The sequence below is a fragment of the Podarcis gaigeae genome (assembly GCF_964106915.1).
Source record: "Podarcis gaigeae genome assembly, chromosome: 1".
Lineage (NCBI taxonomy): Eukaryota > Metazoa > Chordata > Lepidosauria > Squamata > Lacertidae > Podarcis > Podarcis gaigeae.
The window spans coordinates 71298985-71316771 of NC_139678.1; positions in this window are offsets into that span (position 1 = coordinate 71298985).

Sequence of the window (17787 nt, forward strand, 5' to 3'; positions counted from 1 at the left end):
CCCTGGAAAAACTTGGAAAACAAAATGCCAGCAAACTAACAATTGGCTCCAAATGTTCCAGGAAGGACATCTGGGAGGCAGCCAAAAGAGAAAATGTCATAATCATGTGTGTCTTCAATTATCCTCACATCAACTGAGTAGATATATATCTGGATAATGACAAAGGGACAACCACAGTTCTAGATATGATGAATGATTTGTTTTAGAGCAATTACAACAAGCCTTTGATTTAATTCTGAGAGGTGCCCAGAACCTTATTGACGTAGTTGTTGCCAAACCACTCGGAAGCACCAACTGTAACACTGTATTAAACTTAGCCAGTTTGTGTTCTTTGAGATGGGACACCTCTGCCACAGGAGCAAGTGCCCATGCTTTGACCCAGCCTCCCCTAAGACCTCAATCCAGGAAAGGACAGGCTAGGGCTGCAGCATCATGTCTTAAGGTCAGTGTGCCCCTCTGCCCATGCCCTTCAGGGTCTATTGTGTTTGGCTGAAAGGGACTCCAATGCAGCCACGTGTATCAGTTCTCAATAGCATGGAAGTCCTATACACCTACAGTGGAAGAAGACTCCATTTTAGCAGAGATTCCAGGAAGGGCTTAGCATTGAATCCTGCTGAACTGAGCAAGCTTTTCCCTCTCTCCCTCCCCGCACTCCTCATCTGACGAGGAGGGCTAAATCCTACTGCCTTGATAGAATTGCACAGCCAGTGCAGGATTTAACCTCATCTTCCTTCCCATCAACTGACAGTAGGTGACTGTGGTTTGGGAAAATAGCCTGATAGGCCAGTTGGGGCTTCCTGGCAGGCCAAGATTTGACATGTGTGTCTAAGGTTTCTCAACCACTTACACTCTGTTCTCACAACTTAAACACACAGGAGAATGAGAACCAATGTGAGGAACAACCTTGGGTTATTTTCTTTGGAATCCCTCCTCCAAATAACTGTGATTGGCTTACTGCTGGAAAACATTCCACTATTATTAAAAGTTGGCCTTGTACATCAAAATACCCCCTTGTCTCTCTTCCACACCTGATCTCCTCTTGAGCTCTGAGAGTTTTCCTAGCTGGCTTGGTTTGTTTCTCAGAAAAGAAGTGGGGAAGGTTGCATATTTAACATTTTTGAAAACCTGAGACAACAGAGCTACTGTGAAGGTTGGAAACTCCCTGTTGTGCCTTGACAAGCCTTATTAGCAAGCAACCTGATTTGGGAATACCTCAGACCACCCCAATTTGGCTTGTAATTTGGAGTATACACACAGAGCCAATGCACACCCCTAATATATGCTGCTTTCAATACAGATATACCATTCTCAGTGGGAGATCCACACCATGGAAGTAAAACCATCAAAATATATGTGTATTTTCCTAAGAATCAGTGATAACACACCACCAAAAAAAGTCCAATATAATCAGAAAATACTCATTAGTGATCCTACCAATTTAACATACATGCAAGTGTGACAAACTATCTTTATAAACTATAAACACCCTCAAGAAGCTTTAATAATAGAAAAGCTATCTGTACTCAAATATAACATGACAGTACTGTAGCACCAAAAGAGAAAATGAGAGAGAGAGAGTTACAGACCAGACAAAGACAAAGTTAATTAGTGAATGGGGAATCAGAGCCAAGTGAATCCACAGTTTATTCTAAGTTCTACTGAAACCTTCTAAACAGGAAAGTTGAGTGAATATATGTATTGAACCATGCTTCCTGTATGAAAGTAGAAAGGCAGCACATCCTGCAGGATGATCTTATAAGCATAACTTCAGCTCTGTGTAAGGATAACTTTAACTCCATGCATGTACGTATTAACCTAAACATGACTCACACAATACGATATTCCAGTAGCTGTACAGAGAAACAGATGTTGCAAATAAGCATTTAGTTTATACTAAACATAAGAACTCAAATATTAGTCTAATTAAAATTGCTTGTGCAAAACAGGCATGATCTTATGGTGAATGGCCAAACCAAGGGAATCTGCCAGAGTTCACAGAAATTTTTTCATTTTATCTTTGGTTTCTTTCACATTTTGAAATAAAAATTACAGCAATGAAACTAAGGTGGAAAGCTGGGTCCAAATGCTGAGAAAGGTACCTTCATATTTGTAACCTTGGATTATTACATTCCTCTGCCAGGTCTTATAAATCACCAAAACATCATGACCAATGGTATCCAAAAACCACTGAAAGTTGAATTAGATCAACAAAGAACATCTGCTTCTGTCAATATCCAACTAAAGATTGTGTATCAGTTTTCTTCCAAAATGGAAGCATCTACAAGCACATCCACAACAAGTCCTGTCCAAGCTTTTCCTACCCAGCTGACACTGGCCAAAATGGCCAATAATCCAACCTGCAATTTTTTCCTTGTTTGCCACCCTCTACCCAACACATACCACCTCTGCTTCCTTTCTACACCTGTAAGTGATGCCAACTATAATTGATCCATAAGCTGGACACAGCTGAACTTCTCCCATCCGGAATTCAGATTCTTTTTGAAGATGTTGGTGACTTCATCTGCGAGAAAGGTGGGGAATTCAACACAACAGCAATTTACCATCCAGTCACTAGGTAGAAGAAATGCAATAGAATGCTCTCAAAATAAATGCTGTCACTGAATAAAATGTTGGACCTTCTATGTCAAGCATATATTTTTTTCTTTCTTTGAGGAAGGGTCACTTTAATCTTTAAAGGCTTCTATTCACCCAAAGGTTCTGCATGAGTGAGGACAGCTGTTTTCACTACTGAATGATCCAGTGGCAGATCTCTTGAAAGGATATTTACTGCTAATATTCACCTTTGGCATAGGTGGGACCCATTTGCACTGTGTCTAACCAAGAGGATTAACACTGACAACAAGCCATTGCTCTTTTTGACAAGGGGGCCAAATGATTTCATGATGCCTCTCCTAAGTGAAAACAGTTTTACTGCTGTCAGGGATCTAAAATATGTTCATCTTTCTCATTTTATTGCAGGAGGAGACAAAGCACAGACCAAAGAATAGCGCTTTTTTGTGGTCACCATCTTAATTACACCCAGGAAGATGGAGACAGAACCTCCAACTTCTTAAAAAGGGAAGTGGTGAGCCTTTTTAAATGTGTGCGGATAGAACACATTATCAGTGACACAATAGAGAACAATAACAGAGTTAGGGTTTATTTATGGAGTGTGCATATATACTGACAATGTCTTGCATTTATAAAAAAAGAGTGGGAGGAAAAAATGTTTTTTCTGGGTATTATAATAATGAAACGACTACCAAGGAACAGCATTCAATCTGACCAGAGAAGTCAAAAAATTAAACAGACAACCACAATAGGGTTCCTTTTTATAGTTTTATCTGTGCACACCTGCAAAAGAACTCAGAGAAATGAATGTTGTGGAGGGTTTGTGTCAGTCAGTGTAGACAGTGGTGAGCTAGATGAACCAACACTCCAACTCGGTATAATGTGGCTTCCTGTGTTATTAGCTAAGCAGGAAGAGTGGAACTTAGGGCAGAGTTAACCAACTGAACAAGAAGGAACAGAATGAGTGAAATACTTCAAATCCTTAGTCAAATCCTCGAGAGCCAAGACCCACTGGTACCCATGGGGAGGAATTCATTGTTGTGGAACGCCCTCCCTTCAGATGTCAAGGAGATGATTGTTCCATCAGTGCAAACATTTCAGCTTGCCAGACAGAACAGTCCTGCCCTTCGTCTGCACTGTTCTGGAGGTTCTGCTGGACACCCCCAAGACAATGTCAGGATTCAGGGGGAAGAAGGTCCTTGCACAAATTTCCACTGATGGGACTCATTAGTTGAATCCCACCCATGCTTTTCACTATTGTTTCTCGCCTAATCTAGGATCACATTTCATTTTTTAAAAGATACAAGGAATTATATCTTTCTATCCTTAATGAGGTTTTCTTTTTCTTTGCATGCCTTTGCATTTTGATCGGTTCTGTTAAAAACTGTGTTTTGTCCAAAGTGGTCCCCATAACCACCACCACCAGACCAAAGCTCCTGAGACCTGTGTAGAGTATAAGGTTTAGGGAACAATAATCTGTCCTTTCTTTTGTATCTCAGTATAGACATATACACAATAAATCTTCTGAGAAAGCTCACGGTATAATGAGGAAATTCTGGGAATAATTATGCAAGGGATAGTATATACTCCAGCAAATGAAATACATCTTTTTATTTAAAGCAATGTTTTTTACCACCAACTTGCTGCAATTAGGAGGTTGTTGGAAAGATATCAGTTGAGATTTGAAGCCTTATTTCTGAAGATGTTTTGAATTAACAACTAATTGGTAGCTTTCTTTGATAACTATTTTATTGTAGGGTGCAGCTCAGATGAAAATCAACCACAAAGGGAACTCAATTTTGTTTGTCATTAATTTAAACAGATGATTTACATAGACCCGCTTCTCCGCCTCCATTTTTGTGTGCCTTACAATTCCTTAATGCCAACTAGCAGCAGTTGGAATTGATGCTGTGTCATTTCCTATTTATATATGTTACAGAATGTTTCCTGTCATACTTTAGCAGTGGGTTGTGGGAATGGCTGGAACACTGTGAGAATCTAAATGGGAGCCCTTGCAATGTTATGAAGAAGTGGCAAACAGAAAACATTGTAAGGGCATGGCTGTGTTTGGGTTAGTGAGGCCATTCTAGTCCCACTGGACAATTCAATCTCCATGAATTTACACTTGTAGCACTCCAGGTTTTTTTAAAAAAAACTCTCTGTGAACTTGTAAATAAAACTACACATATCTGATTTGAATCAGAAATTATGCAAGTGACCACAAATACCCACACATTATCTACAATCCTCCTATACCTGATGCACCTGATGCAAGAGTTTATGCGCTTATATTTTCTGGTAACTATGAAAGGCATGGACCGTGGCTCAGTGTCAGAGCACATGGTTTGTATGCAGAAAGTCCCACGTTCAGTCCCTGGCATTGCCAGTTAAGAAGATGAGTTGGGGGGCTTGTGATGTGAAGAACTGAGAGCTTGCATATCCAGTGCTAGTCAGGGTAACAAAATGCTTGATGGACTAATAGTGTGATGGGACATTAGGCAACTTCATTTCAAGTGATGACTTGATCAGAATAAGTCACAGAATTAATTCTGAGAATGCACTGGCAATTCACTAAAAAAAAAAAGCCTCACAACTTGCTCACAGGAGTGGGCTACTCATGGAATCTTCTGGTACACCTCTCTCAAAGTGTGGATGGGAGAAGGGGTATTCATAAAAGCTTCAGAGACCATATAACAGCAGTCCTGAAAGACCTACATAGGCTCCCAGTATGTTTCTGAGCACAATTCAAAGTGTTGGTGCTGACCTTTGCAGCCCTAAATGGCCTCGGCCCAGTATACCTGAAGGAGCGTCTCCACCCTCATCATTCAGCCTGGACACTGAGGTCCAGCACTGAGGGCCTTCTGGAGGTTCCCTCACTGCGAGAAGTAAGGTTACAGGGAACCAGGCAGAGGGCCTTCTCGGTAGTGGCGCCCGCCCTGTGGAATGCCCTCCCATCAGATGTCAAGGAAATAAACAATGATATGACTTTTAGAAGACATCTGAAGGCAGCCCTGTTTAGGGAAGTTTTTAATGTTTGCTGTTTTATCGCTTTATTATTATTATTAATATTCTGTTGGGAGCCACCCAGAGTGGCTGGGGAAACCCAGCCAGATGGGCAGGGTATAAATAAATTATTATATTATTATTATAATTATTATTAATAAACATATTATTAGTATGTTTCCCGCCCCCTCAGTTCCCAACTTTCCTTGTGTGATGTGGGGAAGGTCTACACTGTGCTTGGATCTGCTGGAACAGGAGCAGGAACAGGTTTCTCCACACAATCAGGGAGCCTGCTTTACTAGGTCCCTAGTTGTGACGGGGGTTCTACTTGTGTAGACCATGTATTCAAGTGAACAATGAATTGTTTGGGACCTACCCACCCATGATTGCCTTCTCTTTCTCTTTGTGAACTGGAAAATTTAAAAGCTTTCCGTTTTTTCCTTTCATGGAAGAGGGTCTATGATCTTGCACTGAGTTCACGGTTCTGATGCAACATTGTTTATAAGACTGTTTCGCTTTGATTACAAAATTTGGCTCTTGGGGTGTTGTAGGAACCAGTTCAGGGATAGTCACAGCAGCAGTAATATACACTAATGGGCATATCCATCTTTGCACATAAGGGGTGTGTGTGTGTTATTAAGTGTTGCCTGGTTCTGAGGTCCCACCTGCCTAACCTTATAATGACATGGAATGCTCACAAGCAATCTAACTTTTTAGAGGGAAACTGCCAGCAATAGAATATTGCCACCTAGGGGGAGAAATGAAGAGTGAGTTAACTAGTCAAAATCCCACAGAGCCTAGGGAAATGAAAAACTGTGTGCGATGTGGCCAAAATTCACAATTACAGGTTCAGAATATGAATTTGGCACACTTGTATTGTGCACCTGTATTCCAAACTGGGCATCATTTCCCCCAATTCCTGTCCAGCTTTGATTATATTCATAATGTATGACTGTACGTAAATTTTGGAAGCATCCAAGAGGCTTTGTTCAAATCCTCTTTTAATCCCATGGTTGCTACAGGCCTCCAATCCACATATCCTTGCATATAGCATGAGGCAATAGTGTACATGGATATTGAACACCGATCTATGGTGCTAGAGACAAAGTAGCATGAGCTGAGATTGGATTTGAGCTCAAAAGGATTCAGAAACTCTGAGTTAGTACAACCCATTCTTCCCACCTGTGATTTGAAGACAGAGCCTCCAGATAGACTTGACTCACTGGCATGTACTTATTTTTAAGAAAGAACACAAAGAAAACAATTGAAGAAAGGTGCCTGGCCTGGCTTGGGTATCCAGTTGAATTTGCATTAGAGGTAGCTAGACAAATAAACCGTTTGAACTGCAAACTCTGTAAGAAATATATGTATGGAACATGTCAAGAGAAAATAAATCCAGATCACCACAATCCCACTTTTAGAAGGTAGTTTTTGTAAGAGGAGTGTTAATCTTACTTTCAATACAGTTATGAAATGTTTGGCTTTTCTGTATAATATTTTAAAGTCCCTGATGAAATTAAAGTGTCTAACTCCTTGAGCAAAAATGTATTTTTAACAGCCTTTCATAATTGGGATGATCATTTAATTGGACAGCTGTGTAAATTATATGAAGGGAAATCTGGATTTATACAATGTCCCCTTAGTTTGATATTTCAGAGTAGTTCTAAAAATTGTAGATTATAAGTATTTATTTATTTTACATTCAACCTGCCTTTCTGTAGAACAAAAATATACTCAAGATGGCTTACAAATAAAACAAAGGAAGCAATATTGCACACACACAGCTCCCTTGAAGTATAATACAATTTAAAAAGAATCAGCAGAGCACCACCACAGCCCAGTTCGCTGGGCAGCACCCAAAAATGCTTGCTGGAGAAGGTTAATTTTAGTCTGTCAGAAGGCAAACAGTGGTGGGGCCAGGCCAATGCCCTTGGGCAGCGTGTTCCAGAATCTCAGTGGCATCACCGAAAAGGCCCTACTTCTTGTGCCTGGCTGATTTCAGATGATGGAGGAGGATACAGAACAGGACATCAGTGGCTGATCATAAGAGTTTAGAGTTTTCATGTTCTTTTCATATGGAAGAATGTAAGATAGATAGATGATAGATGATAGATGATAGATAGATAGATAGATAGATAGATGATATAGATGATAGATAGATGATAGATAGATAGATAGATAAGTAGATGATGTTAGATAGATGATAGATTGATGATAGATAGATGAAAGATAGATAGATAGATAGATAGATAGATAGATAGATAGATAGATAGATAGATAGATGATAGATGATAGATGATAGATAGATAGATAGATAGATAGATAGATAGATGATAGATATAGATAGATAGATAGATAGATAGATAGATAGATAGATAGATAGATGATAGATAGATGATAGATAGATAGATAGATGATAGATAGATGATAGATAGATAGATAGATAGATTAGATAGATAGATAGATAGATAGATAGATAGATAGATAGATGATAGATATAGATAGATAGATAGATGATAGATAGATAGAGAGAAAGGGTACCAAATTCCATCCTTTGCGTCATCTTTGAATCCCAGTACACTGCTAAAATTCCCCCTTTTCAGAATCCTTCTAGATAAAGTATGGGAAACCAGTGGCCTTCCAGATGTTGCAACTCCCATCAACCCTAGGCATTGATCATGTTCACCAGGACTGCTGGGAGTTGTAGTTCAGCATCTTCTGCTCCTGCCCTCTATCTTCTCCCTCCTCACCCCCATCTTCCTCTTCCCAGGAACCTCTAATGACCTACTGCCATAACTAAGAGGCATGGTCTTCAGGTTACCTTGGCTGTGTAAGGATATTGGGAACTCAGCAATATCGAGGGATATGCCATCATAGTGTGTGCTGTGAGCACAGTGGACAACTGGACATGGCTCAGTTAACAATGGACAGACTCTGCTTCTTTATTTAAAGGCTTTAAAAACCTCTACGCTTCCAAACTTCCCATGTTCTTTGGTTAACTCTGGAGCAATGATGGGCTATGCTACAAGAGGGGCAATGACTCATGCGTTTGGGCTGCATGGAACATGCCTCACGAGACTCATGGCAGAAGGCAGGGATTCCTCAGCAAACAAATCAACCTGGCAGGTGTTTCACGAAGGACAATACCACTGTTTAAGGCCATTCAGTCACCCTCACAAGGAAAAAATAAAATTGGGGAAGTTTTCTTCCCCAGTGTCTTAATGTGCACACAAATCTGGCACCCTCAAAATAAGTGGATATGTAACTCACCTTGTCATGTTCTCAAAACCACTTTAGAAATATGGCATTGTTCTGGGCACAAATTTCTGTGTATTTACGAGGTGTGCGTGCAGGTATGAAGTGGCATATCACAAAAGCAGGTTGTTAGAAGCTACATTAAATCAGATAGTTTAGATTGTTCATATATGCAGCCGAAACGGAACAGCATTGCAGCAAATGATAATTCAAGTATGCTAAAATGTGTGTGCTGTTTTGGAGTCTTCAGAAATGATTAGAGGAGAAGAGTGTTCTGGCTCTCCTGGATAGCGTTGCAGACTGTGAATGCTTTTAAAAACTAAACAATTTATCTACCGTATTATTCTTTAATATGTATTTAAGCAAGTCATTCCACTGACTCTTGTATTACATTACTTTCTGCCCTCTCTCGATATAGTCCACCATTTCCTAAAATTATAGCTGTAATCCAAGCTGCCAGTAGCTATTTGTTTTCCAATTTAGAGCCAGAACTATGCAGTCCGGAATGGGAGAACACAGACAAGCATAGACTGTGCCCTAATAGAAGAAGAAAAGAGTGACCATAAAGTCATCGGTAGCCCAGTCCAGAAGAGACTGCAATACTTATAGCAACATTAGCCACAATGTGACTTCAAGGTGCACAGATTAACGTGGGAATTGCATGAATTTCACTTTCTGTGAACAATGTCCCAATGCAGTAGCTGTTCAGCAGGGTAGATGTTATTCATAGGACTACAAGGTGCCATCTTTATCTGAAAATGTGTGTGTTCTCTATTAAAAACATTGTTGTATACGAACAGAGATTTGAATCCTATGTGGAAGAAGGACTTTCTGTAATATCCAGTTGTTGGCATCTTTCTGTCTCACAAGACAACGGAGTGTACTTCCACTCTGGGGTACAAGCCTGGGCAGTGTGTATGGAGGTCCTGGGCTACCCAGATACTCTCAGCTTCCCTAATGGAGGTCCTGGGCTACCCAGATACTCTCAGCTTCCCTAATGTGATCTAAAGGAAAGCAGAGCAATATATTTGGCACCAGCTTGGCTGCAGGAGTTATCAGGAGGCAGCACACAATATGCCATTCAACTGTCTTAGGGACTCCACTCTAGATACATGTAGGGTTTACTCCTTAACCTTTTATTCTCCCCAAGATGTCCCACAAGTAGTGGGTACAGATTATTCGTTGGGATTTACTCCTGAAGCCTTTTTCACGAATGAGTATAGCCATTAGGCAGCGGATGTTTGGGATCTGAGTTTTCCTTCTCCTGATATTTAGTAACTCATGGTATTTAGTGGGTTTCCTACCCAATCAAAGCTGCAGATTGCTCTTGGGTTCCCTAACTGCATGATTCCTTTATGGGAGATAGGATCCAGACTTCCTGTCATGCTTAGAGTAGGAACATTTAGATCAAGGGAACGTACCGTAAATTTCGCTCTATAACACGCAGATTTTTTCTCCTAAAAAGGAAGGGGAAATGTCTGTGCGTGTTATAGAGCGAATGTGTGGTCCCTGGAGCCAAAAAATCAAGCAAAAATCAAATCGCGGGGCTGCACGCTGCACAGAGAAGCGGGCTGCTTTCCTGCATTCTGCCTCAGGGTCTTACTGCCCACCCTTCTATGTTTCCTTGCTGTGTTTGCTGAAACGGAACAAAGAGCAGGGAAAGCCCCTCCCCTCCAGGCAAGCTCCGGTGCTGCTGCGGGAGAGGGAGAGAGAGGGGGGAAGGGAGAGAGAGGGGGGGAGGGAGGGAGGGAGGGAGAGAGAGAGAGAGAGAGAGAGAGAGAGAGAGAGAGAGAGAGAGAGAGAGATGGTTGGCTGGCTTGGGTGGGGGAAAACTTTTGCCTTCCTTTCCTCCCTACCCCTCTCCTGCATTCTTAGCCAGCTGCTTCTCTGCACACCCCTCTCCTGCTCCTTGTCCCTTCTGTGTTTTTCCTTCCCTCCCCACTTAAAATGTGGTTACAAAGCATAGATCCTCAGGATCTTTGCATTGGGTCACCCCAAATTCACCATCAGATCACATAGCATGTCCATGGCTACAGCCTGCCCCCCCCAAATCACGCACCCACTGTTGCCTGGGGCTGCAATGGTGCAAAAACGTGGTTAAAAAGCATAGATCCACAGGGATTCTCAGGATCTTTGCATTGGGTCACCCCAAATTCAACATCAGATCACATAGCATGTCCATGGCTACAGCCTGCACCAAAAAATCACGCACCCACTGTTGCCTGGGGCTGCAATGGTGCAAAAACGTGGTTACAGAGCATGGATCCACAGGGATTCTCAGGATCTTTGCATTGGGTCATCCCAAATTCACCATCAGATCACATGTCTGTGGCCACAGCATGAAGCCCAAAAATGATACATCCACTGTTTCATTCAGAATGTTTTTTCCCTTGTTTTCCTCCTCTAAAAACAATGTGCGTGTTATGGTCAGGTGCGTGTTATAGAGCGAAAAATACGGTAAGTTCTAAGCATGACTAAGTCTGGCTCTAACCCATTAGATCTGCATACTGTAACAGCCAATATTGTGTGTGTGTGTGTGTGTGTGTGTGTGTGTGTGTATTTGTTTTTCTACATGGTGGGCTGCATTGTTTTCCTGTTTTAGAGTTTTCCTGAGAAATGTACTATAGTCAAACATGTGTAAGAACAGCAGGCGTGGAAGTGATACATACTCCATTTGTTGCTTATTGTCTTGTATAAGAAGTGAACTCATATTCTCTTTCACGGGACTCTTATTGCATGGGACTCTTATCCTTTTCTCTCATGCATCTTTTTTTCTCACAGAGCAAACTGGGAGTCCTAAGAGCAACATTTCAGCTTCCCCTGTGTGTGTTTCAGGCAGAGGACAAAGAAATTCACAGCAATAGTCAAATGTATGTTCTCAAAACTATCCAATGTTAAATGACAAGAAGCCATTTTTTAAAGAGTGTTTGTTGTGGTTCCTTTGTATGTTCATCTCATGACAACTATACTTTTGTTTATTGATTCGCTATGACATTTATAAACTTTCTTTCATCCACAGCACTCAAAGTGGCATACATTGTTTTCTCCCCACGCTGCTGCCGCCATTTTTATTCTCAAAACCACTGTTTGAGGTAGGTTCAGTTGAAAGACAGTTATTGGCTCAAGGTCATCCAATGAGTTTCATGGCTGAATTGGGACACTCAAACCACAACACTGTGTTGTTCCTGTAGATATAGGGGTTTCTGAGAAATAATCCCTTATTGTGTGAAACATGGTATACATATCCTGCTCCTGGCAAGTCCCCATTTTGAGTTTAGGCTATAGGCCTTGAAAAGTTGACTTATGCATCACTTGCACAACTATTTGTTCCTGCTACACGTTATCATGTGAGAAAGAGTCTTCAGATTAAATTAAATTGAGCCCAATTGTAAACAGTTTCTCTTTTCTTTTTTAAAATAAAGGAATAAAAATAAATTCAAAACACCAAATGAAAAATCTATTTTTCATATTGATTTCAGATTTAGAATGTAACAGAAGTGAATTCCACTGTATCAAATTTGTGTTTAGCAACAGAGACTGCTTTACATTAAAAGAGTGAGAACAGATTATTGTGCGGGCTGTTTCTTCCATGGTATCAAATACATTTGTAACACGCAGCCTTCTAAAGAATCTGAGGTTCTAAATGTCTCTCATATTCTTTTTATAAAAAAATGTCCAGATGTTTCCCTAAACATTTTAGAACTTTATTTGAAAAACATTTTTCTTCTTTTCAAATGAGAATATCTGTAAAGTGCAATTAAACATGTTTTTCCAACTAAGCACACTAGCTTAAACTGTGTGGCAAGAAAAGATAAATAAGGAAAAATAAAAACAAGCTGTGACTTAGAAGTGAAAAAAATGTAGCATCCTCTAGTTTACACCAGTTCCTGATTCCAGTTCATGAACCTGCAGCATACAGTCTCCATGAATTCTAGCTTTGTGTGGCCTTTAATGCATTCATTTCTAATCTTAAACTAATCAGCACTTACCAGCATTCACATATTGCACTTAACAATGAGGTGAAAAAATGAACTGTATGTTGCACATAGAGTTTATGAAGAAATACGTATGAATAGTCAAATGCTTATGTGAACATCCTAACATTTTAGAATCAGAATGAAACCACCATATACTCATGGCCTGCACAATCTCCTATACTGTTTCTCTGCTTTCCCCCAAAATGAACCTCAATCATATTTCAAAACTGTGAAATGATTTAGGCAGCAATCCCATGCCCACATCCTAGAAACCATCTAAGGGAGCATAGTGAAAATAGGGGTCCAGTCACAGAGGCCTCCTTGCAACAGGTCTGCTGCTTTTGCCTCTCTGCCTCTAGGGCTTTATCAGCAGAATAAGCAAAAGGGGGTCTTTTTCATGATTGTTGAGGCATAATGGGGTACAGAGGAAAAATCCTGTAAGCTGAAGGAAGAGGGGAAAGGAAGATCAATATCCCTCTTCCCTCCTCTTCTCTTATTCTGTCCATCATTTGAAGTATTATATTGGATTATGGATGGCAGTCCCAATCCTGTAAGGCTAATGTCTGCCTTGAGAAATCCAACTTTTCTGCCCCAATTATCTCATAACAATCATTATTTTGTTTGTTTGTTTGTTTGTTTGTTTCTGCAAGAATTTAACTTAGCTTGCCGATTTTGTTTTGCGTGCTGAGGTCCCCAAGACACCCCAAACCCAATAACTCAAACTTCACACATTATTTTTGTTTAAGGTTTTTGGCATAATTTTGGCCACAACTTTATTATCAATACAAATTGTGAGTGGTTGCTTAGGCATTGGTTAGACTATCTGTCCTCCCCGCCTTGGGGACAGCCCTGACTCCGTAGTCAGTGCGGAAGAGCAAGATCAGGGTCAACTGGAGCTGCGAAACAGACCCTCAGCTAATCCCCGCATGCTCCTTGGAACTTACACGGCCCGCACCCTGCACCAAGGGTTTGGACGAAGGGGATGGTAAGTTCCAGAATTCCTTTAACGGAATACCCGTGCAGCATTGGAGGGGCAGGCCCAGCCTATCCATACCCCTCCACCAACCAATTTTAACCAATGCCTAACCGCCAACCTTACAAGTTGTGACGATTTGCTACGCAGTAGGCAAAACCCAATTGGCACACACTAATCAGCCAAGAGGTAAATTCCTACTGGGCCCCCGCACCAAGGCGAACGACCCCATGACAGGCATAGCAAGGTCAAGCGAAGCCCAACAAGGGAGGGCGGGCGGGAGATCCGATGTCCACAGCAAAAGAGAAAGAGAAAGCTGTGGACCTTGCTTAAATAGCCACTGACCCCACCCCTAAGTTTGCAACATCAACTTTCCCCAGATAACCAGATCCTCCCATCTAAACAAGCCCTGGCTTTAACTTGCCTAGCAATCATGGGGTGCCTTGTATAGCCCCATCCGCAACCCGTGCTCTCCTTTTAGTGAGAACACGCTTTGCGTGCTGAGGTCCCCAAGACACCCCAAACCCAATAACTCAAACTTCACACATTATTTTTGTTTAAGGTTTTTGGCATAATTTTGGCCACAACTTTATTATCAATACAAATTGTGAGTGGTTGCTTAGGCATTGGTTAGACTATCTGTCCTCCCCGCCTTGGGGACAGCCCTGACTCCGTAGTCAGTGCGGAAGAGCAAGATCAGGGTCAACTGGAGCTGCGAAACAGACCCTCAGCTAATCCCCGCATGCTCCTTGGAACTTACACGGCCCGCACCCTGCACCAAGGGTTTGGACGAAGGGGATGGTAAGTTCCAGAATTCCTTTAACGGAATACCCGTGCAGCATTGGAGGGGCAGGCCCAGCCTATCCATACCCCTCCACCAACCAATTTTAACCAATGCCTAACCGCCACCCGAGCCCTTTACGCTCGCCGCCAACCACTCACAGACTAAACCACACCCTCAACTTGGACACCACTGCATCCAACCAAACATCATTCCCCAACGGGGAAAGATGCACCCCATCATCCCTGAATAATTCAGAGGCCTTGAACGAAATCAGAGGGTGAGGAATCACAAATCCGCCCAAACCAACCACCAATTTGCTTGCCGCGGAATTAATCCGCTTCCTAACTCTTTCGGTGGCCGCCGGGCAAGGGCTACCCCTCCAAATGCGGCGTTTCAGCAGCTGCGACCAAATTAGTGTGGTTGAAGGCACCAAGGCCGCCAAATCCCTCAAGTCCAGTAATATGGCAGCACGCAGCCCAAAGCAGGAAGAGGAAACCATATCATTCTCCCCCAGCTGCACCACTATCGCTGTAGGGGGGCCAGCGTGGAGGACCCGTCTGTGCATGAGAGGCAATAATTCTCTCCACTGCATCCCTCGTCTGGAAATCCAGGACACCTGCACGTGCTGCGGAAGGCCCAAGCCAGCTCCCAGACCAGATTGACGAGCTCTGACAGCGGCCCAGTGCACAATGCTGTGTCCCACTATCCAAATACGGATAGCGGCCAGACCTAGGGTTAAAACACAAAAATGTCAGTACACACACCACCATTATTTCCTCACATATACTTTGAATGCATCCGATCTCCAACGACCCAGGTCCTTTATCCTCCTTGCAGACAAACCCCAATGGGCAGCTGTCGTTGCAGCACCAATACGGAAGGAGTGAGGAGCAAATTCCGATGCTTTGCGGCCGCAGGCCACTACCACCTTGCGCATCACCTTAGTGAACTGATGCCGGACTAAAGGGTGCCCATTTTCATGAATAAACAAAGGCCCCTCGCCTGCCGGCCGCAAGGACAAGTATCTCTTAAGATCCTTTACGGGGCAAGGACCCTTCTCTCCCGTTGCCGAGAGCCAAATGACGGCTCCCCTACCCACCTGGTCGGTCTTCGAATTCCTGATATGCACCCTCAGGTCCGACTGTGACATGCTCACGTCCTGCAACAGCAAACCCCTGGAACCTCCATCCCGTTTTTGCTCCAGGACCACCTCGCCTACCCTCAGTGCCCCAAAGAATGCCAAGGAAAAGGCCGCTGAAAATAGACGGGCCTCAAACTTGGACCAACAGATGCTCCGCAGTTTACTGCGCATCTGTATCAGCAACTCAAAAGTGATGGGACTTCTGGGAACAGTCCTCGATGGGGTGAGCCGTCCCCATCCCTCCAATGCCCGGCGCACCACAAACTTCCTACATGGGTCCTTGTCAAAAGTGGCCCTGCTAAAGAAAGAAATTGCTGCCGAGTGAAGTCGCAGGGTCCTAGCCGCCCGGCGCATCTGGAACAAATGTGCCAGATACTTAAGCACCTGGGCAGTAGAATGAGGGGTGATGACCGCCCCCGCCGATTGGCCATTAAAGGACAGAAAATCAGCCCAGGCCTTCTTATAGGACCTTAGCGTGGAAGGGGCGACTGATGCTGCTACTCCCTGTGAAACTAAGTGTTGCCAAGGTTCCAGAGATGATCCGGGAAAATCTCCGGACGGTCTCGAGCCTCTGGCGCCAATGACCTGAATCGTTCCATCTGAAAACGGGACAGAGCATCAGCAATCTCGTTAGAAATACCCGGAACGAAGCGAGCAGAAAATACAATATTAAAACGCAGACAGTGCAAAACAAACACCCGAAGCAAGGCCGAAACCCTAGACGACCGGGATGACTGCTTAGCTAAAACAGTCACTACTGCCTGGTTATCGGACCAAAAACAAACCCGATGGTCCTTAAAATGCTCGACCCACAAGTGTACCGCAACAACTATGGGGAAAAACTCAAGAAATGTCAGGTCTCGAGTTATCGCTTCCCCACACCAAGCCTGGGGCCAAGGTTCAGCACACCACCTGCCGTCCCAAAACAAACCAAACCCCAGTGACCCTGCCGCGTCCGAATGCACTTGAAAATCATTGTGGAGGTTCAAAGTGTCCTGCCACAGTGATACGCCATTAAATTCTTCCAGGAATTCCAGCCACACACGGAGGTCGGCTTGCACTTGGGCGGACAAACGAACCCTATGATGCGGTGCCTGCAGCCCCGAGGTAAGTTTGGCCAGGCGAGAGCAGAACGGGCGCCCCGGCGCCACCACCCTGCAAGCAAAGTTTAAATGACCTAGCAACGACTGAAGCTGTCGCAAGGTAACCTTCCTCAATGGGAGCAGTTCTTCAATGACCTTCCTTAAAGCAACTAACTTATCTGGCGGCAAACTAGAGGTTTGGGCCACGGTATCCAACAAGATACCCAAATAGGTAAGTTGCGTAGTGGGACCCTCAGTTTTCTCTGCCGCTAATGGAACCCCCAGGTCTTCAGCCAGGGACGCAAAGGCACGCAGCAGAACCACGCAATTCCCCGTGTCCCTCGCGGAGGCCAGTAAAAAGTCATCCAAATAATGCGTAACCCCGCCCAAACCGGTTCTGTCGCGCAAGGCCCATTCCAGGAATGAGCTGAAACACTCAAAAGCCGCACAAGCTACCGAGCAGCCCATGGGCATAGCCTTATCAAAATAGAATCCCCCGTCAAACTGAAAACCCAGCAGCCAGAAATCCTCAGGATGAATTGGCAACAAACGAAAAGCCGACTCAATGTCGCACTTGGCCAATAGGGCACCAGGCCCAAACTTCCTTATCATCTTGATCGCATGATCAAGAGAGGCATACTTCACCGAACAGAGCTCCGGGGGAATTACGTCGTTAACCGACGTACCATTAGGATGAGAGAGGTTATGAATTAGGCGAAACTCCCCCGGGGCCTTCTTGGGAACTATTCCCAAGGGTGAAATGTGCAAATTAGGAAAGGGGGGGTGGCGAAAGGACCAGCCATACGACGTAAAGCCAGCTCCTTTTCAATTTTCTTACGCGCCACACCAGGCATGTCCTTAACGGATTTCTGGTTCCTAGGATTCTGGGCTACAGGGGCCACGACCACTGGGATCCTAAATCCCAGCGAAAAACCATTACTCAAATACGACGCTGACTCTCTGTCTGGGTAAGATTCCAGTAACGCCAGTAACGGCTGTAG